Genomic DNA, 22,633 nt, shown 5'->3' with positions numbered 1-22,633 from the left:
TATGTTCAACTTTCGGTAAACAATTGCCGAACATGCATTTTCGGTAAACATCTGTTGAAAAAAATATTATATTTCGGTAATTGGACGCTGAAAATATATTTCAATTTCGGTAACTAACTATCGAGTATAATTGAAAATTTTTAACGGGTTATGGGAGTAAATAGAGGGCTGCGAATAGCAGCGCCCAAGTTCTAAATGAACAAGTTGTGATAATAGTAATAGTTACAATTTGGGCAAATTTCAGTGACAGCCCCTGATGTTTTCCTAATGACGGATACCCTTCAAGTATGCAAAAAGACAATGAACCCCTCGTGGTTTCTTGGGGCATTATACCGATACTTCGAATTGAAAATTTGTTTGTACGGACACGGTAGTACTTTATTTCTTAGTCATTGAAGGAAAAACAGATTAATTACTTTTGGATCCAAAAAATGGAGAATTCAGAGCTCGTAATTATTTATTTTATAACCAAAAAGTGTGAATTTGTCATTATAAGTTACTTTTGGCTAATTCCATCACTTATTTGGTTGAACATCTATTCCTTTGTTGTCAGTGAAATGAACACTGAAATCACGGAGAATTTAGAATCATTTCGTATACATGAAGGGAAGATCCGTCATTAAGAAAAACCTCAACGATGGAGTGAAACTTACCCTGAGAATTCGCTTTCTCTCTCTCTTCTTTTTTTCACCTTTTCTGCATGGCTTATGGAAAAATGTTACGTCCAATGTCTTATATGCACAGATCGAAAAATATCGGTATTTTTTTTGGGGTAATTAAATATTGGTATTTTGAATAGTTCTTTTCACGTGTTTCCACCAAATTGTGAGAGACCTATATGCATCGACGGTTTAAGAGATATTTGTCTTTTTCTAGCTTATAAGACACTTATTTTTTGTATACATCATTTTGCTTTTCATGAGTGAGAAGAAACGTTCATAACGTCTGGTCTCTATTGTAATTTTCTTCCGTAGATCTTCAGAAAACAACTTATTTTGCTGTCAAGGTTTCCCCAAGAACATATTGCTTGGGTTCTCTCTCTGGTATTATTTATCATTAGAATGCAATATCTCCTCCATCTCAATCATGTGTTTTTCCAGATGGGAAAAGGGGGTTGAAGAAAGAAAGAACAAGGAGAAGGTGTGAGTGGTAGGGAATCTCTACTGGCCTGAGGCCACAGAAACCAGAGTCAATTCCTTCCAAATAATTGTACTATCTTGATTTTAAATGCAGCTTAGGGTAATTTCATAGTAGTATTTAAGAAGAAGTTCCTTCCAAATAATTGTAAGACCAATAGAATGGATAAAAATGCCCGATTCACCTGAAATGGAATTGCCGAGCACATTTACACTAGTAATTAGTTGTTACAAAAACGGGTTAACATCTTAAATGGTCTCTACAAAATTATCTCTTCCTTAATTTGTGACATATGTTTCCATAGTCACTTCTAGACATTTGCTCAATATCCACTTGGAAATTCAAGTCATACTCAAGGGGGCCAAATTTTCTGTACCCAAAAAGTGCATTTACTTCTGTTAAATAAACATCTAGAAAGTGCATTTACCTTTTGGTATAGGTGACTCAAGATGAGTTATGATTAACCTCGTTAAAATTAACATCTCATTACTTGGCTGAAATCCAACAACTCCCATTTAAATATCAAGCCCATAAGTAGTGTAGACTCATTCTACATGGCAATTGCAACTAGTGATAAATATGACACTATTGATTAGGGCTGTTACGAATCCGACTGGACCGAAAAAGACCGTAAAAACTGATTGATCGGTTCGGTTGGTTCAGGGGCATTTGTTGAAGGTTCAGGGTGGACCGAACCGAACCGAACTTAGGTCGGTTCGGTCTCGGTTTTTTGAAAATCTATTCGGACTGAACTGATCGAACCGATGTAGGACCGAACCGACTGAACCGACTGAACTGATATAGGACCGAACCATATATATTATATACATATACATTTATATAAATCATTTTAATCTTGACCGTCAATCCAGCTGGTGTTTTAATCTTGACTGTTCACTCCCAAACCGTACCCTACCTATCTTTACCCTCCCCTATCTATCTTTTCCTTGCCTAGGTGAGTTTCGTAGGTGAAATTACCCTCTTATCCTTCCTAAAAAAAAAATCCCCACTCCAGAGTTCAGATGCGTAGCCATTCCCTCGGACCTCAGCTCTCTCCCTTCTCTCTAACCTCTGGTCCTCCACGATCTGCAGTTTGCACCGACTTCCTCCACCAGCGCCGTCCTCGCCTCCATCTTCATCTTCTGTTAAGGAAAAAGAAGCTCCGGCCTCCATCTTCTCTTCATCAAGATCTGGGAGTTGTTGGCCGAAATCGAGAGAGCCAATTTGGTAGTTGCAGGCCGTATGTTCGGATTTTGTTTCGAGTGAGCTCCTCTTTTCTCTAATCAGGTTCGTTTCTTTCGTTCTCCTGTGTTTTCAGCTCAATTCGTGATGGTAGTCCTTTTTAGGGTTCATTTGTGCTTCCATGGCTTCTATGTGTTGAAACCCCTTGGATTTGTTGATATGAAAGTTGTGGCTTTGTATTTGTATTATTTTCTTGTATTGTCTTTATGAAAACCATTGCTATTTTTTTTTGTGTCATTTCTTCCGTTAGTTGAATTGATTGAACGTATTGTCAAACCAAATAAGAAAAGAAAACATACCAGTTTAGAGAATTTCATACAGGCGTTTTTATCGCCTTTTGAGGTCCTCCTGTGATCAAATAAATGGTTGTAATAATTGGTTGACAACATGCTAAAAAGTGGCTATTTTGTGTGAGGAAAGGAAGTTGAAAACAAAATGACTGTTCTACCATTAGGCAAACTGGAGGTTTGAATTTTGAATTTTTTTTCGAGAGGGGTGGAATTGGAACCAGTGGGCGTGCGTCGTGCGAGATTCGAGGGTGAAAATTTGAATGGAAATTTTTGGGCATGTGTGCACTCCTGATTTATTTTACCACATTTACAGTGTTCAGCATTTTTTTTGGAATGTGAGGATTGAGAATTAGATCGAACTGGTTGAGTAGTTGACTCGTGTCTCGGTTTGAGTGTACTACATTTTCGTGGTTGGAGCTATGTTTATGCGTGTGCTCCTCCATTCCTTGTGTTCTGTATTGTTTGTTTTGAACTTGAAGGAGAATATGATCAAACTAGGCATGTAGGAGATTGGTGCTGTCGTTAAACTGAATTATGTAACCTAAGGAAGGAGGCAAACCAAACCCGGAAAAAGCAGCCCAAAAGTTCACTAGCAGCAATCTCAACCTGAAAGCAGAAGTTTTAATAATGCCATGACTTACTCCTTTCCAAATATACCAGATTCAAGGATGAGATAATCCACCAAGAACCTCTAGTATGCATTAATCTCGCAATAGAATTGTCCACCTAAAAAAAATTATAAAAGCAGTTCTGGGAATCTGACATCTCCTACCAAATTTTAAAAGTTTCTGAACCGCCATGTAATAGAACAAAAACTTAAATGATATACCACATTACCAACAGCGAAGCCTTCTCGGATAAATACACTGGTGATTAAAAACAAATCTCTAATTGTCTCCTAGATTAAACATCCGTGATATATTTTCGGGGAAGGAAAACTAAGAAACCAATTCTATTTCTGCCAATTTTCCGTCTCGTTCGACTTTTCATTGTTTTGGGACCAATAGGATTGTGCTGAAAGATGAACTCAACAATTGTATCGACTATTAGGCGGTCTTTCCAAACATGGTTTGATTGGGAAGACTATTGTGAAATTGTACATGCCTTGTATCTCCCACAATAATGCAGAGTGGAACCCTTAGACGTTAGAATGACACAAGACTCGCATACGTAGTCAATTAAGTTTCCAGACAACATCACATCTGCAAGTGCTTCTAAATATACATTAAGATAGACAAACATGCAAAGGAAAGGAATGATAAAAAGAAATAGATATCAGAACTCACATCATTGCCCAAACAAAGTACAAATTCTGGGACCCTGTCCATATCAGGAGTGTACTGGTCAAGTATGACAGGAAGCCTAGACAATTTACCCTGCGAATCAACATAAATACCAAAATATTCCTCTAGTATTTCAGCTTTTTGCTTGAGCAGCTCTGTATTCATCTGGAGAAGATGAAGAAGAAAAACAATACCTATAAGTACATAAAAATCCATAGAAACGTAATTAAAAAATCTTAAATCCCACTAGGATGTTGTAAATACCCCTATTCATAAAGATTTTATTCTACAATAATGAGTCTGACCAAAAAAACAATTAGTTTACGATTATTTTGATACGAGGAGCTGCAGCTTGCAATCCACATTCTTTTCCAAATTTTGACTTGGATGCTTTACCTTTTCATTTAGAATGTCCACCTGTAAATTTTGGCTCTCATATAGGAGGATGACCATTAACTGCTGGATAAAGCGAATTGGGAAGGGATTGACACAATGTATGTATATGACCACAGACATTGAGGTAAGAATTATGTTTCGCTGAGTTGAGCTGGATAAATCTCAATATGTCACAGAACAGTGCAAGGCAATAGAATTTTTTCTGGAACTACTTAGGCTACTAGTTTCTATTGTTTTTTTGAAAGGCGAAGCAAACATTTTATTTAAGGAGAAAGAGGATTTCAACCAAAAGTTGGAAAAAACACCCAAAGGGCCGAACCGCCGAAGCCCAAACACTTAAGGGCCCAAGAGCCCAGATAATACAATGAAGCACAAAACACCCAGAGAGCCAAAAAGCCCAGATAAAACATTACAGCCCAGCCCGAAAGAAAACCAAAACCTACCCTAGATCTCAACCGCCCCCACCGCCGGTCAACCACTCCGCCAACCACCAAACCACCATTGGCAACCCAACGGAGCAGCAAACCGCACCCGAACACAACCACAGCAGATCATACCATCGCCCACCGCCGCCCATCCGATCAGGATGCACAACACCCACCACCCGTCAGCCACCATCGTCCACCACCAAACCACCACTGGTCACCCAACGACGGAGTAAAACGAAGCCCAACGAACCCAAGCAACCGCGGAAGCTACGACCAGGCCGTTAAGCAAAACCCAGGTCCACCGACAAAGACCCAGGTAGGAACCACGCCGGACGCAAAAACCCCCTCAGGAAAGCCCCTGCCGTTAGGCAAAAGTCAGTGAGTCCAGCAACAGGCGAACAGCGGGATCGGAGGGCAGGGGTTCGAAAAAACAGAGGAGAGAGGAAAAAGAGGAGGAGAAGCCATACCAGCCGCCAGATCCAGGACCCAACCGCTGTGAAGCGATATCAAAGGACTCCCAAAAACGATTGGAAGAATCAGACGCCGAGAAACGAACACAGCATCACCCAGCCGCCACCATCGCCGCCCAATCGGTTGCGATGCCAATCGTTTTGTGAATAAAAGAAAGGGAATAGATCAGACGAGAATGGGGAAGGAAGAAAGATGGACACAGAAAGAGATGAGAGAAGAAAAGGGGGAGAGAGGCAGGGGGGAGCGGCTAGCGGCGGGTGCCGCCCCCAAACGAAAACCCTATTTGCAGATGGTAGAGAGTGGAGACTGGTTTTAGAGAGAGAAAGTGCTGTTTTAAACAGAGGGTATGTACTAGTTTCTATTGTTACTAAGATATAGAGGCCAAAAAGCATAAAAAAGTTCTTTGCATTCTATCTTGTCTTATGCGATAATTACGTAAGAACCAAAAATGCTATTTGTTCTCTGAATGCATAAACAATCAAGTAAAAATTGTTTGATCTTGCCTCAGCATCCTTAAGTGTTCTGCAGCCTCGTGTTTAGCATTACTCCCTCCGTCTCGATTTGTTTGTCTAATCTTGGATTTCCAACTTATAAAGGAAACCAAATCTGATCCCTTGATTTGAAAATTTACATAATCTCATCTATTGATTTTGAAATTGAACAGTCAATTTGGGACATGTATAAGTCAAAAAGGGGAAAAACAAATCGGGACGGAGGGAGTATAACTAATCCATCACTATATCAGTACACTTTTACACCGAATGTATGTTGCTTGTTTTTCCTTTTTTCTCATGAATCAGACAAATTTCATGTACATGAAGCATGACTATTGATGGATAAGAGTGATAAATAACCTACTGCCAACAGAATAAATGATATCAAAGTATCTTAAACTAATGAGCGAGCCCCAGATAATAGGTCAGCACGAATTTGACCAATAAGAACCGTGTGATCTAAGTTGATCTGCATTTATCAATCAAACCAGATTTTACTCTAACCTGTCGAAAGAGAGGGAAAGAGAGAGGAGGAGGTGAGAGGACGAGCACTTAAGCAATTCATAAATAGTAAATTGTCAAACGAGAGACAAAAGCAAAATGTACTACGCACTTGATGGCAAAGGAAAAACAGGATAGAAGCAAAATAACGTGCAAAGTGAAGAAAACAATCTGCTTGGTTGAGATTTAGTTACTTCTGCAATCTTTTCATTCAGTTGATCCTTTTCACGGCATTGTGGGTCTAAATCCTCCTCTTTCAGTGCTAGCAAAATAAGCTCAGACAGAGGGGCCGGTTCACTAAGCTGAATTGCGTTGAAGTGAGCAAACCGACGAAGGACTTGCTGATACATGAGTTCTTTGCTGTCAAAAGCATACGACCAAAACAAAAGAACGAATTAGGAACTGATGCAACAATAAAGGGAACAAGTAAACATAGAAGTGCAACATCTAGTCATCAGTATTCCCTAGATCAATTTGAACTTGACAAACGAGTAAGATAAACTCAAATAGTTTACTTTTCAGAATCTTCAGTTTAGTGGGTAGTCTTACAAAGGATTATATGACAACAAAATTTCTGGAACAATTTTTTTTCCAGGAACATAGATAAGAAAATAAAAATCTAAATCTGTCATTCTTTTTTGTTCTAAGAAACAGCAACAGTGCAGCATTATTACCTCAAATTCACTACATTAGCAAGATATAAGTGAGTGTTATACTGAAGCAGAGCAAACACATCGTCTGCCATCCCAATATATGTGCAGTGTCTTAAAATGTCCAGCAGAGCTACAGAGAAAGAAGTATATCAGGAGAAGATTTTTATTGTTGAAGATGATGAATCTGGTAAAAACTTACCAGAATGACTACTGTCATCAATAAGCTGCTGAATACTAGTGAGATCGGCAGTTTCCTTCGGGTTCCTCCTTTGTCTGATAGAAGACCTGCAGTAGAGCTCTCTTATACGAACCTTACACATAACAAAATACGCATCTACAACTTAATCCCAGTCGTGGCCAGACCATAAAAATATCCGAAGAAACAGACTTCTCATCCTACAAATATAACTTGTGTGTGTGCGTGCCTAACAGTAAGCTAAGCTGTTCACTACAGTATTCATTATTAGTTTAATCCTGCGAAGCAAGGCTTTAAAAATGTTTATTCGGTGCTCTGCTGAATAATATTTCCAGTTCAGTCATTCACGAGCTTTACTTGCTATTGGATACTCTATTTACAATTTTGGTAGGAGACAACACCACGAAATCTTCTCGAAATTAAGATTATGAATCAGTACAGTACCAACTTTGGGTTTACTACAGATTGTTTAGAATATAATTTTCTAGCTACCAGCCTTCAGCTACCAAAACTAAAAAGTCTACAATACATTTAAAGATAACAATACGAAACCAATAAGGGCAACAAGAAAAGAGGATCAGGGTACCTGACAAGACCAACTATGTTTCCCTCACAGAGGTATAATTGATACCCAAAGTGAAATGTACAATCAATGTCCAGTCAATATAGGCAGCCAATGTTTAATTGATAGATGTCAACAAGAATAACCGTTACGTGTCCACTGACCACAGATTCATCCTCCACATAACTACCAAAATTCTAAAGGATTCCTCCTTATTCAACTTCCTTCTTAAAATTAAACACCAAGGATATGAGACACATTTCAGATTATACTAACTGCTAGATACCTCTGTCCTCCGCCGTAGGACAATAACTAAAATGTTCCCAACACAAGAGTAGATCAAGCCAGAAATGAACTCTCTCACTTTCAAATTATGGTTCTGCATAAAGACAAACAAATAAGATGGCACATGGAAATACCCTCACTTTGACAGGGAGATATTGGCTTTGTTCGTTTTCTAATTTAACTTTGTTTTGTTTTTGTTTTCTAATCATTACCCTCTTTCTCTTTTCAATTATTACCCTATTTCTCCAATTATTACTTTCATTTTTATCTCTATCTCTCTCTACTCATTACCCCTTTTTCCAATCATTACCTTATTTCTCTCTCCACCCACTACCAAAACTAAAATACCCAAAGATGAGAACCAAACAAAGGCATTACTTCTCCTACTATGCAAGATCCAAGCAAGTGCTGTATTGTCTTCGACTGACATACATACCCATATTACGTTTTATGAAAGCTCAGATATTACACTAGGATTTGAAAACCAACCACGTCAACCCATCGAACCCAAAACATAACTGATTTTATACTTCTCACGCATGTCAAATTTGTGGACACACACCAAACAATGGAGTACTTAGAACTAAGGACACTCAGTAGATCGTTTGGTTCAGTTTTGAAGTCCAACCAATGTAAGTTATAACCCACATTGGATTACTTGGCTAAGAGTTGGCACCTGCATACCTAAAAGTTCGAGTAATCTTTTATCATAAGAATCCAAGTGTTGTCATGTCATTCCACAAAAAGAGTCATCTCATGTTGAGATTTTTCTGCTATCAATAACTTACCCTAATTTTCTACTCCTATCTAGGTCCTATTGTACCGCAAATCTTAACAGCTGTCTCCTTGATTTGGATTGGGCTAGGGTCAGATAAAGATATTTAACATTGTTCTTATGGATGTTACTGTATACACTCATCCAAGTCATATTCCTTGTTACCATTGTCCCTATTTAACCTTGTTCCTGTTTTTGTTTTGCCGTTCTTCGGAGCACAATTTTCAAATATTGGTTGGTGTATTTTAATTATGTTTTGTTTTTCCTTTTCCCCATAAATACAATGTGATGTTTGCTTCTTCCATGTGTTCACTCAGGAAGAGCAATGATAAAAATCAATATTGACCAATGATAAGGAGGAGAGGGTGGTAAGTTGTAGGGAAGATTTGATCTGTCGAACAGATGGTGATCTCTAGAGTGGGAACAAATGAAAGATGAGTTAAGTACGTCAATGACAAACAGACAAAGTAATCGATGCACTTGGACTGTATATGACTCCTACCTAACAGATGTCAAACTAGCACTCTTTTCCTGAAGGCTAGAAGGATTAACTTGCAAGTAAGCATGCAGCCTTCCTGCAGGATCCTGTGAATCAGTTCGTACCATTTTGTGGATTGGAACTTTTTGTGATTTCGTCCCTAAAAGACAAGGCCAATAAAATTGGTGAATTTGATAGCCAAAGCCCACAATGACCTATTTATCTTTGATAGATCTGCTAAAGGATGAGGCACTGCCAAGTAAGAGAGAAACATATATTCATACCAGAAGCTGAGGGCTTCGTTTGCGAATCTTTGACGATAACCATAGGACTACATGGAGAGGGATCTACCACCTGTCTCATAAATGAAACAAAAGAGAACACATGTAGGCATATAAGTTTAGAGGGTTATGTCGCTAAAAGACTGAGGAAAATAGTAAAATGGCGTAGATATATTTGAAATGCAGAGAGCATAAAGAAAAAGCGAAGCACTAACAGCACAGCCGTAGATAGCAGGAACATAAAAGATAACTGCATGCCCCTAGGACTAAGTGCTAAGTATATATTTACGAACATACAGTCAACAAAGCTCATGCTGAATAATATTAATGACTTAATTGTAATCCCAATTCCATCTCTAAAAGCATGAAATAAAAGTTAGACTTATAATTGCGGAAAAAAAAAAGGATATACAATTGTAGCACAGGTAGCAAGTGTTCCAATATCTATACAGAGTCAACATTTCCCAACAGCCTTGCTCAACCTAACGATTTAAAAGGGCCTTAAGGCCCGTACACTATGTTTAAAACTCTAATTACAGCAGGACTATATGATGATCTTGGTAATTTAATGAGGAGTGAGTTGTGATGGATAAGTAGCTGGCAGAAATCCGTATTTGCTTTAGATTACAGTTTGGGAGCGTGAGCCCTATTGATTCTAAAAAATATCACCGGGGATGAAAGCCATAGTAAATGCTCCATACAGAAACTCTGCACTACGAAACTACAGAAATTATCTCAAATCCAAGTAAAAGTAAACAAGAAAACCCGGGAAGAGGGAAACAGGGACAATGCTTGAAGCCAGTCCTCAAGCTCAAGGAGATGTTAGAACCAATATATCATTGTAGTGGGGACTAAATAACCATTGTTCAGTTTGTTTGGATCAATCAGTAAACTATAAGCTACCAATCTGGCAGAAAAAAATTACCTGTTCTTGAAATGTCCTCGATTCATTGGAGTTTCTCAATTTTGACTCCACTGCGGACTGCACTTTTTCAATGATAATTTCCTGATTCAAAAGGCTTACCTGCACATGGATGATTCCCTAATGAGGTTACCAAGTTTACAGCAATATTTTACTATGAGCTTAACCCCAATGAAGAAAGAACAGCTCAGAGGGTTTCCACCTTTCCTACCAGAGGAAGAACTCAACTACACCAGCTTCCATCAACCAATCTCTTTATGCTGTGTTTGGTTTGTTTTTTGAAAAATAGTAGGGGTAATAAATAGAGAGAGATAGAGAGAGAAATGTCAGAAGTAGGGGGAATCTAGGGGGAATTTTTTGAAAATTCTTTTTGAGAATGGAAGCAAACACAGTAATTCATTGGACATAAATCGAAAACGAGGAGGGACAAAGGAACACCTCCAAGCGCACGAAATGGAAGGACCACCATAACAAGTTTCATTGAGTTTGGAGTTTCAAGCTCAGTAAAAACGAAGTGTAGGGCTTGAATTTCAAAAGATGATTGGAATCAACTATCAGGTTTTCATAGATCAATTTCATTGAGTTATGGAGGCTGTGAGAGGCTCAAGGAAAATTAAAATTAAGAAGAATAGTATCAGCTTTCAAGCAATGTGTCAAGAGACATTCATACCTCTCGCTTTGTCGGGTGTACATTCACATCAACATGCTCAGGTGGCAATACAACCGACATATAAATGAAGGGCTTTGATGCTTTGGGTAAGGTTGCCGCATAAACAATTTCAATAGCTCTTTTTAAAGCACTGCACTCAACTAATTGACCTGGAAGTAAAACAAAGGAAAAGCAAAAAAAAAAAAAAGGGTGAATACTATTTCGATTGCTAGGTTAAGGGGTGGCAAAAGAGATTAGTATGATTGTTACAGTCAAAACAATAACTAGAACAGTATAACAGGCAATTTCATAAATTAAAATTTTAAATGTATGTAGGGAAATGAGTTAACCGAGGCAAAAATATAGACAGTAATTTTGCCCAAAGAACCGCCAAACCCTCACTTCTACCGCGGCTCATCCCTCCCCTCCACCTTCCCCCACTTGCCGATATGGATCTCCATTTGAGATAACTGGAGGGCTTGTAGGCTAGAGTTGAGAGATCATCAAGGTTGCTCAGCTTGTCCCATTTGGTTGGCTCTACCTTCCCTTCACTAAAGACGACGGAAATTAAGGAAAACCTATGACACCCGGAACACCATATCACGTGAAGTTCCTTCCTTGTTGTAGTTTGTTTATTAATTTAAAATCTTTCGCAGTTTGGAAATTTGATGGCTACTAAACTTGGTTATGGAAATCTTGGTCCCAAGGGAACAAATAAAACTTGAATGCATTAACGTTGCAAAACCAGTATCATCGACAGCTGGTTGCTCAATCTAATAATACCTAAGTGGAAATGACCAGGCTAATGTCATTGATATAGAAGGAGACACGGAACCAAAAGAATTTAAGATTCGTACCCCAAATCTTTGGCCTTAAAATATCACTTGACCTCAGCTACATCCGTTATGTAACATCAATTACAGAAGCTATTCCAGTTCAGTATTCAATCATTTTTTTTCTGACTTGAACAGTATACGACTTGATTTTATGTACAATCTACCTGTTTTGCTAACCAGTTGATAGGTACAAAAAGAATCAGCTGAGGAACTATGAAATGTTAAGATCAACTTTGACTTAGGCTTTATTCTCGGATAATTATGCATTTTCAGGATAGATTTCTCTGTCATACTAAGAGCTTCATTAAAAGCCTTACCCAAAAAAAAGAAAAAAAAAGAGCTTCATTAAAAAGACTTAATATACATGGCTTATTGTTATTGATAGACAATTTCTACATTGAGAATAGTGATTTGAGACTTGGAGAAGAGAAATTTCGGCAATTGATCTTTCCTTTTCTTTTGGGTACTTATGGTTTCATTTCATTATTTGTTTACTGTCAATTGCTTTGTTCTAATCTCGTCACTCTTCCAGCAACACCTGTCCTATACTACATTCCCTGTCAGTGGCATGACATGGACTCTTCTATACGACCTAACCTAAGGTACCTGAATATGTCAAGGGTGTTAGAATAGAGTTGGACTTAGTCCCACATTGGTTGCTTATGTTATGTAACTAGTCGCCACATAATATAAATAAAGCTCACATGTGTTAGGGTTAGTTAACACCCTATACACTTTTCCTTTCTTTCTCTCACAACATGGTATCAGAGCGGGATCTTAATCTTAATCCTAAACCACCACAACAATCCTAAACCACCGTAGCCTTTGTACATAATCCCTACAATCTTAGCCTAAACCCTAGTCTCTGTACATAAAATCACAATCCTAATCTTAGCCTCTGCCTTAACCCTAATCATTAGTTCACAGGACTGTTCACCGATTACTGTTCATCGTCGGCACTGTTCACCGATACTGTTCATCGTCGGCACTGTTCACCGATTACTGTTCACCGTCGTACTGTTCATCGCGCACTGTTCATCATTGTTGGGTATTATTCCGTTACTCTTATGCACTGATTGTTCTAGTAATTTTGGATTTTTTGGTCAATCTACAGTTTATCCTCTCCAATAGATGGTAGTTTGGGTATGTTGAAGTCTGATTTCAATTGTTAGATTGTGTTGAGTTATTTGGTCTATGTTGGCATATGAGCTCTTGGTTGTTGCTTGATATTGGGATTATGTTGTTCGGTGGCTACTTTGGTTTTGTTGGATGCATGCGGTGTCGTGCCCTTGGTCGTTAGCCGGTCAATCAGTTCCTTATTTCTTGTTTATTGGCCGTTTGTTAGTGGAGTATTTGGTTGGTTGATCTATCGGTAGTTGACTAGTTGCCTCTCATTGTACGGTGATATGTTTGCAATGAAATCTGGTTCTGATTTTACTTCCGCTGATTCTGGTGATTTTGGTTCTTCATTTAGCCGTGATTATGGGTACAGTGGTCGTTTTGACCGCGTTTCTGGTGGTCATGGTTTTGGTCGTTGTGGATTTAGTCGTACAGGTCACATGTCAAGGAGAGGTGGCCATAGTCGAGGCCATGGTTATAGACTTTGTACTTATTGTGGGGGAACTAATCATACGGTGGACCACTGCTATGACCTACATGGTTTTTCTCAGGCTCATCGGGTTACTTCTCCCAAGGATATTAGGCAAGCTGCACGCTCCACTGCTATGGTGACTATTTCTATGGAGGAGTACCAACGCCTTGTGTCACTTCAGACAAGTTCCTCCATTGCTACGCTATCTCAGACAGGTTCTTCTAGTGCTTGTATTGCAACTTCTCATTTTTCTGTTCCTTGGGTTATTGATTCTGGTGCATCTGATCATATGACTGGTAATTCTACTATTCTTTCTGGCCATCAGTCTATTGATAAACCATCTCGTGTTACCTTAGCAGATGGTTCTACCACTGATATTACTGGTTTGGGTTCGGTTTCTGTTACTTCTTCTTTGACTTTGGATTCAGTATTGCACGTTCCTCGTTTTCCATTAAATCTTATGTCTGTTAGTAAACTTACTAAATCTTTAAATTGCTCTGTCACATTTCTTCCTCATGGTTGTGTGTTTCAGGATCTCAAGACGGGGCGAAAAATTGGTGGTGGTACTGAGCGTGGTGGTTTATATTACTTTACTGACAATGTTCACCCTAGTTCTGTTGCCTTTCAGTCTTCTGTGTCACCCTATCAACATCATTGTCGACTTGGTCATCCATCCCTTCAGAATCTTAAACGGCTGGTACCTTCATGTAGCCGTGTTGATGCTTTGCCTTGTGAAGTCTGTGAGTTTAGTAAACATCATAGAGTGTCTTTTTATCCTAGGGTTGAGAGTCGCGTAACCCGTCCTTTTCACTTAGTTCATTCTGATATTTGGGGTCCAATGCGTGTTCCTAATGTTTTTGGCTTTCAGTATTATGCTATTTTTGTCGATGATTATTCTCGTGTTACGTATCTTTATCTCATGAAAGAGCGGTCAGAGTTGTCTTCTATCTTTAAGTCATTTTATATGGAAATCAAAACTCAATTTGATACTTGCATTCGCATATTTCGTTCTGACAATGCAGGTGAATATTTTCATAATTCTCTTTCTAAGTTTTTTGATGACCATGGTATAATTCACCAATCTTCTTGCGCTCGAACTCCACAACAAAATGGAGTTGCCGAACGCAAGATTAGGCATTTATCAGAGGTTATGCGTGCTCTATTATTTCAAATGCAAGTTCCTAAGTCTTACTGGAGTTATGCTATTCTTACAGCATGTTACTTGATCAATCGTATGCCATCTAGCGTTCTAGGTGGTCAGATACCCCATACCGTTTTATTTCCTGGTCGCCCTCTCCACTCATTACCCTTACGAGTGTTCGGGTGCACCTGTTATGTTCATGCTCTGGATCCTGACCGGGACAAACTTGATCCACGGTCAATTCGGTGTATTTTTCTGGGGTACTCACGCACTCAGAAAGGGTATAAATGTTACTCACCATCTCTTCGTCGTCATTTTGTTTGTGCTGATGTCACATTTAATGAGTCATTGCCCTTTTACTCGGGTCACAGTACTCCAGTTGACCTTCCTGAGTCTGAGTCTGTGTTTCCTATTTGTGTACCATCTGGTCCTCCCTTGCAGGTGTATGTTCGTCGGCAACAAGTATTAACAGCCCCACAAGTACCAGCCACCACGCCTCCTCCGTCCCAAGATCCGGTTGCACCTTCACCTCCACCTCCACCCTCACCTCCACCTCCACCTCCACCTCCGCCATCACCTAGTCTTCCTATAGCTCTTCGCAAAGGTATTCGGTCTTGCACATCTCATCCTATTGTTCAGTTTGTTTCCTATGATCATCTGTCTCCGTCCCTTCGTGCTTTTACTACTTCTATTTCATCCATTTTTGTTCCTAACACTGTTCAGGAGGCCTTATCTGTTTCTGAGTGGCGGACAGCTATGGAGGCTGAGATGTCTGCTCTTCATGACAATGGCACTTGGGAGTTGGTTTCTCTTCCACCAGGAAAGTCTACTGTTGGATGTCGATGGGTATTTACCGTCAAGTATAATCCAGATGGCACAGTAGAACGGTACAAGGCCCGTCTTGTGGCCAAAGGCTATACCCAGACGTATGGCGTTGATTATGCTGAGACTTTCTCTCCGGTGGCCAAGATTAACTCTATTCGCATTCTTATTTCTATGGCTGCCAATCTTGGTTGGCCCTTGTTTCAGTTGGACGTTAAGAATGCATTTCTACATGGTGACCTGCTCGAGGAGGTTTATATGGAGCAACCTCCTGGGTTTGTTGCTCAGGGGGAGCGTTCTCAGGTGTGTCGCCTTCGCAAAGCCCTCTATGGTCTTAAGCAGTCCCCTCGAGCTTGGTTTGGCAGGTTTAGTGATGCTGTGTTGCAGTTTGGTATGCGTCGCTCTCATTCTGATCATTCTGTCTTCTCTATTCAGTCAGATCGGGGAAGAGTAGTGTTGATTGTGTATGTGGATGATATCATTATTACTGGGGATGATCAGAAAGGTATTGATGAGCTGAAACAGTTCTTACAGCGTCAGTTTCACACCAAAGATTTGGGTAAGCTACGATATTTCTTGGGTATTGAGGTAGCAAGATCCAAGGAAGGGATCAGTTTATCTCAAAGAAAGTATACGCTAGATATTCTAGAGGAGACTGGTTTATTAGGAGCAAAGCCTGCGGAGACTCCTATGGATCCAAACGTCAAATTGTGTATTGATCAGGGGGAGATATTTCCTCATCCAGACCGTTATCGTCGCTTGGTAGGCAAGCTGAATTATCTCACCAATACACGGCCTGATATCTCATTTGCTGTCAGTATGGTAAGTCAGTTCATGTCAGCTCCTCGTTTTCCACATTGGGACGCTTGTCTTCGTATTGTGAAGTATCTCAAGGCTCATCCTGGACGTGGCTTGTTTTATCGTTCAAATGGTCATTTGCGTGTCGAAGCCTTTACCGACGCTGATTGGGCAGGATCACCATCTGATAGACGGTCCACAACTGGGTACTGTACTTTTGTTGGTGGAAATTTAGTTACCTGGAAGAGCAAGAAACAAACTGTGGTTGCTCGTTCCAGTGCTGAAGCAGAGTATCGTGCCATGGCTCATACTACATGCGAGATTGTATGGTTGAGAGCTTTGCTCGAGGAGTTGGGGCTTGGTGTACAGTTACCTATTCCTATGTATTGTGATAATCAGGCAGCAATACATATCGCTTCGAATCCGGTATTTCATGAGAGAACCAAACACATCGAGGTAGATTGTCATATTGTTCGGGAGAAGATAGATAGTGGCCTGTTGGCTACCCCTTTCGTGTCTACAGGAGCTCAGTTGGCAGATATCTTCACCAAGTCTCTAGTTAAACCACGTTTAGAGTTGTTACGTAACAAGCTAGGATTTTGTGATATTTATTCTCCAGCTTGAGGGGGAGTGTTAGAATAGAGTTGGACTTAGTCCCACATTGGTTGCTTATGTTATGTAACTAGTCGCCACATAATATAAATAAAGCTCACATGTGTTAGGGTTAGTTAACACCCTATACACTTTTCCTTTCTTTCTCTCACAACAAAGGGCACTCCTACATTCCTACCCAATTTAGGATTTAGAGAGACTTAACGCTTGGACATCAACACGTGCTCCAAAGTCCTAACCTATATTTCTGCCCAACTACTTGTATCAAAGCCCGTAGTAGTTGCATACAAATAATGGCACAACTGTAACCACAAAGATAAGATTCAACAGATAATGATCAACCTATGGTTACCTGTCAATTCCTCTACATCAATAGAATATGCACACATACCATTTATAAAAAGAACCATCGTTATCTTCTTAGCAATGTAATTAGAGTTGGAGATAAAACCATCCATATTGAAAACTGAACTAGAAGGATCATCATCCGAAGCATCTATAGTCATCAGATTGCGAGCAACTGACACCCCATAAACATACCTAATTGCATCGAGTCTTGAGGCTGTGGCAACTGAATGAACGTCTGCCCTAGCAGCTCCATGCTACATACACGAAAAATTGACGTGGCCTCCTATTAATCATAATGTAAAAGGAACAGGGAAGGAAGACAAATATGTTTCCCCAAGTGGATAAATTGAGCATCAAGGGAAAATAGACTAACCTTTCTGCAAGAGAAGCTCACATTTGTGTGATGAATGGCAAACCGACTTAGTAGGTCTACAATTTTTGGATAATCATCAGCAGAGTTCTGAAGTGTTTTCCTCCGAGCAGTCATGTTATAAAATAAGTCCTCCGAGCAGTCATGTTATAAAATAAGTTCTCTATCTGAGCACAAATCAAACACAGGAAAAACAGAAAATAGATTTATCGATCAGTGGAATACTTGGGGATGCATAAGAACATTTTCACAGAACAACCAAGTTAAAACTCCTTTACAACATGCCTTTTTTTTTATCTCCTGAAACCCATGGCATTTTATAGGATTCAAATTACCCAACAAACCCTTAACACAACACCCCCCCCCCCCCCCCCCCCAATCGATGCAAATAGTTCCCATATTCACTCAGAATCTAGTGAATTGATTCTAAGTAAATTGCGGAATGATGACAGCCTTTACTCTTTATTTTGTTCTCCCCGTATGTTTTTCTTTCCTTAATCTCCATTCTCCACTTTTGCGTTGAACTATCCCTTTTTTTTTTTTCTTCGTGTTTCTCAACTAACCACTGAATTATTCTAATCCCACTCTCAAATCACGAAGTTGTCAATTTGTCATTAATAAGATAGCATATGACAAGGTAAAAGTTCCAAAACATACCATTATCTGTGTCCCCTTTACAGCTGCACATGCTTTGGGCTCATGCTCAATTACACCATCTCTCTGACACCCTGAACAACAAAAGCATAAAAATCAACAACCACCAGCAAAAAAACATAATTAAAAAACGTGCTCCGGATTCTTAGAGCGGGGGCAAATAACAGACGAAAAAACACATTTGGTGGCTGGGTATCATAAATTTCAAAACAAAAGAAATAAGAGCCAAAATGAAGTGAAATAGCAAGAAGAAGCAATGAATATATACCTATAACCATGCAATTGGCCTTTGGTAATGGTGGTGACGGTTACATGACCCACATAGGTCATGCTAGCTAATGCCTCTCCTCTAAACCCCATCGACTGAATTGACTGCAAATCTTCAAACTTAGACAACTTGGATGTCGTGTGCCTCTCGCAAAGTATCGGCAAATCCTCAAACTACACCCCACCAAACAACAACAACAAATGGCTATTTAACCTATTCAAGTTTGAGAATAAAGTACAGAGCTCAGTAGGGCTGCAGAGCCGAGCTTTGAACTATTCGAGTTTGGCTCCATCAAAACTATACTCACTCGAGCAGCCGAGCTGAAGTCGATCCCAAATAATCAATCTCAAGCTTGGCTCGTTTAGTATCGATGTGCTTGAACTCCGCTCATTTACTAAGGGAGCCTCTATTAAGACCCCCTTTGGACTAGGTTTCCGAGTTTTTTGGCCGATTTTTTTGTTGTTTTCCCTCAATTTACTATAATGGGGTCAAATTTTTTGGATTAATCCTTGGTCAAGATGAAAAAGTTCGAAAAAGACCACACACAAACAAAACAAAAAAATATATATTTTAGTGTCTAGCGCATCTTCTTATGAACAATTTTTCACCTTTGATTTATATTTTCACATTTTTTCGATTTCACTTCGTCCCAACGATGTGACGTAAAAATTAGACGAAATGCTAAAAAAAAGCAACTACAATTAAATAATACATACTGTATTACTATTACAGTCTCTAACAAAAGTTAATTTAGTCCAAACTCAGACTTGTGCCTAACAAGCCGAGCCTCTACAAACGAGCCGAGTTTCCATAAAAGAGTCAAGTTTCAAATTCAGTAACACTAGGATTCTTAAATTCACCAGATTGTAAATATCCTATGGATTTCGAAAACACTAATGGAAATCCTCAAAGTTTAACAGGATTTATAATTTTCCATAAACAAAATCCTCTCAATAACATGAATATTGCCCCAGAAGAGATTGTCCTGTAACTAACTCTAGCTCGGCTCATTTACCAAAACAAGCTTAAAACTCGAGCTCGACACGTTTGGCTAACGAGCCGAGCCTATACCAGTTCGGTTCTTTTTCAGCCCTAGGCAGCTCAATCGCGGGAAGAAGGGTTAACGACTAACATACACGGATGCCGTGGCCGTCGTCGGAGACTTGGATGAGTTTGAGGCCGCCGTCCTTAAGGACGACGTTGACGAAGGTGGAGCCGGCGTCGAGGCTGTTCTCGACCAGCTCCTTCACGGCGGAGACCGGCCGCTGGATCACTTCTCCGGCGGCGATTCGGTTCACCACGGACTCGTCCAGGCGGTGGATCTTCGGGGGCTCTTGTACTTATGGAGTGGGCACCGCTTCTTCTTCTTCTACTACTTCTACTTCTTCATCTTCTTCGTCTATTTCCATTAGGAGAGATTGTTCGGTGGTTTCGCTTTCCATTGATAAGAGAATTGGGAGTAGTGCAGTGCAATGAACTGAAAGTAGTACAGGCGTCAGTCGTTGTGGGAAACAAAATGGCCGGGCCGGGCCGGGCCAAAATTCGCGCCAAATCGAACGCGCGCCGCTCCCGGTTTGGGCTGGGCCTTTCAATGGGACTACTTTGGAGGTTTGTTTTTACAGTTAAAGTGTAGACTTTTTTTTTCCCCTTTAATTACACCTCACCTTTTATATTATTTCATTTTTAGGTCTCCTTTATTGGAGAAAATAAGAAGAAGATTTAAGACTAGTATATGACAAAAAAATTTAAAAAAAAATCTAGTGATAGAGAGACTATAAATTTGGGATAATTTCTTTTTACATATAATAATTATATTTTCTAAAATTCTTGTTGTGACGGCCGCCGCCACTAGACTCCATTGGTTCCATCCTTGACAACCATATTACTCGTTTAGTAACAAAAAATAATAATAGTAATAATTAGTCGTTTTGGGGAAAAGCCCAATTGTGGTTTACCATCCACCCAAACAATTTGTAACTTCAATGAGAAAAAATTAACAAAAGAGTCACAGTATATACGTCTATGATTTTTGTATGATTACGCAACGTGTTTATAACATTCTAATAGTATTTTTCTTGATTAGAACCCTGAGAGTTCCAAGTGGCATGTGAATTTTAGTGTGATTGTAATTATAGTACTTCTTAAAACGAAAGGTGCAACGTAATCAATTACATCAACGACCATACTACCTAACGGTACGAAAATATAGGGTTCTGATTTTTCTGAAGCCTGAGCAATTAATGGAGGATGGTGACTTTATTAGTCTAATCGCTTTTCATGCTAGATTGACGCCAATCTTGACGCGCTATAAGTGACTCGTTTTCGTATTTGATATTCATACCTAGTCCTCTGCAACATTTCTATAAAACTAAAACAAAATCCTTTATGAGATCTCTCTACGTATTTTTATAATAACATAAAGATACACCGGATAGAAATATAGGAGTAAGATATATAGAAGAACATCTCAAATTTTCCAACGTCAACTTACTAGTTATATAATTCAAAAACACCAAACTATTTTTGCAGATATTATAATTTGTGCAGCAATAAATTGTACTGGAAGTTTCAATCTTTGTTGAGAGTGAAACCCAGTTAGAATGCTTAATTCCATATATAGGCTTTACTACTCAACTAATTTGTTGGTGTCTTCATTTAATTGGCGTGCATTTGTTTGGTTTTGACACGATATGATCCATGTTTAAGTTAGAGATACTTGGAACAAAATGAGTGTTTCTTTCCCTCCCTCATTCTCAATGACAAAAGCAAAATTTTAATAAAAAGGGGCTAAATGTAAAATTATGTTGAGTTTGGAAACATTGTGATGAAAAAAAGAAATTTTGAACGGGTTAAAATAAAACAGGCTCCGTCCCGTTAACACAAATAAGTATTTATTTTTTGAAATTAAAAGTGATATATATTGTGAGAGAATGACTTGTCTTGTAAAGCAAAAAATAAGAACTTCAGCGGAACAGAATTGAAGGGGCCAAACCAGTAATGCTTTGGTATTATAATTATCAAAATACTCTTTGCTCGTAAAAATTGAGGCCCGCTTCCTATAGTCGTTCCGCCCGTTATTGCTTACTATATACATGTCAAATATGAGATGAGTTTTGTTCACTATTTCAATTAATAAGATGGAAGGTAATGGTCACAAAATTGCCCTCGCCAAACATAAGAACAAGCCTATAGATGTTATTAGGATGTTGAAAATGTAGGATTTTGACAATCGATAATAAATATTTTTTTGAGGATTGGGATTTAGGGTTTGTTCGCTTCTAAGATATTATGTTCGAAACCTCTCAAGTGTTATCAATCCCTTTAAAACTTGTCCATTGTTGTCCATACGGAGTGTTGCTTTCCGAGGTTAAGCGAGCGGTGTGATTAGAACTCAGCATAAATCGAGATGCATTGTAAAAGCTGCCTCAGACACACGAGTTATAAGAAAAATATATTCTTCTGGTGAAAGGTAGCATATACATTAAACCATAACTGGGATACTTGATTCCTTGATTATGGTCCATACAAGTGATTATACTATTAAAGAAATAATGTATCCAGGCTAAATCCATGCGATTATAGGAGGAGCAGAGCAGCTAGCATTCTTTGGTAGGGAAGAATTAACAATCAATATATAGAATTAATATAAACAGTTGGTTTGGTTGCATTATTTTTACGTTAATTAGGAGGCCCTCTAGTATTAGGCTACAGATCTGAAACCATCGATCAGTTCACCAACTGACAGCTAAACACTTTTAATGGGATTCAACTTCATCAATTAATCACTGCAGGCTGATGAGAATGATCAATTGGGAAGGGGCCTTTTTGCCAGGAAAACCAGCACCTGGCCATTTTTCGAAGGAGTTTTCAACTTCTGAATGAATAAATAAATGCCCTTCTTCATTTGGTAGGTGAGTCGGCAGTAACTGAATGATACACATCCGTTAAAATAAACGGAATTGGGTGTTACATGTATGCTTCACAAACCATATTGGTATTATGTGTACGAGGAGTGTATCAGCACACAACAAATGATCCATACCACAGGGGTCAAAGTGAACTTTGCCCAAAAAAGAAATTCACATTCAAGAACCAAGATATGCCACAGTTCAATTTTCCTGATGTATTTTTTTTTATGTAAGTCACATTA

At 39.1% G+C, this 22,633-nt stretch overlaps 1 pseudogene; it reads right to left on the bottom strand.

Moving 5' to 3' along the window:
* Positions 1-3,201: 3,201 nt before the first annotated feature.
* On the bottom strand, positions 3,202-20,087 carry LOC131319855 (DNA mismatch repair protein MLH1-like; annotated as a pseudogene).
* Between the last annotated feature and the right edge of the window lie 2,546 nt (positions 20,088-22,633).

Source organism: Rhododendron vialii, chromosome 3a, assembly GCF_030253575.1.
Source record: "Rhododendron vialii isolate Sample 1 chromosome 3a, ASM3025357v1".
Lineage (NCBI taxonomy): Eukaryota > Viridiplantae > Streptophyta > Magnoliopsida > Ericales > Ericaceae > Rhododendron > Rhododendron vialii.
This window is presented reverse-complemented; position numbering and strand designations above follow the sequence as displayed.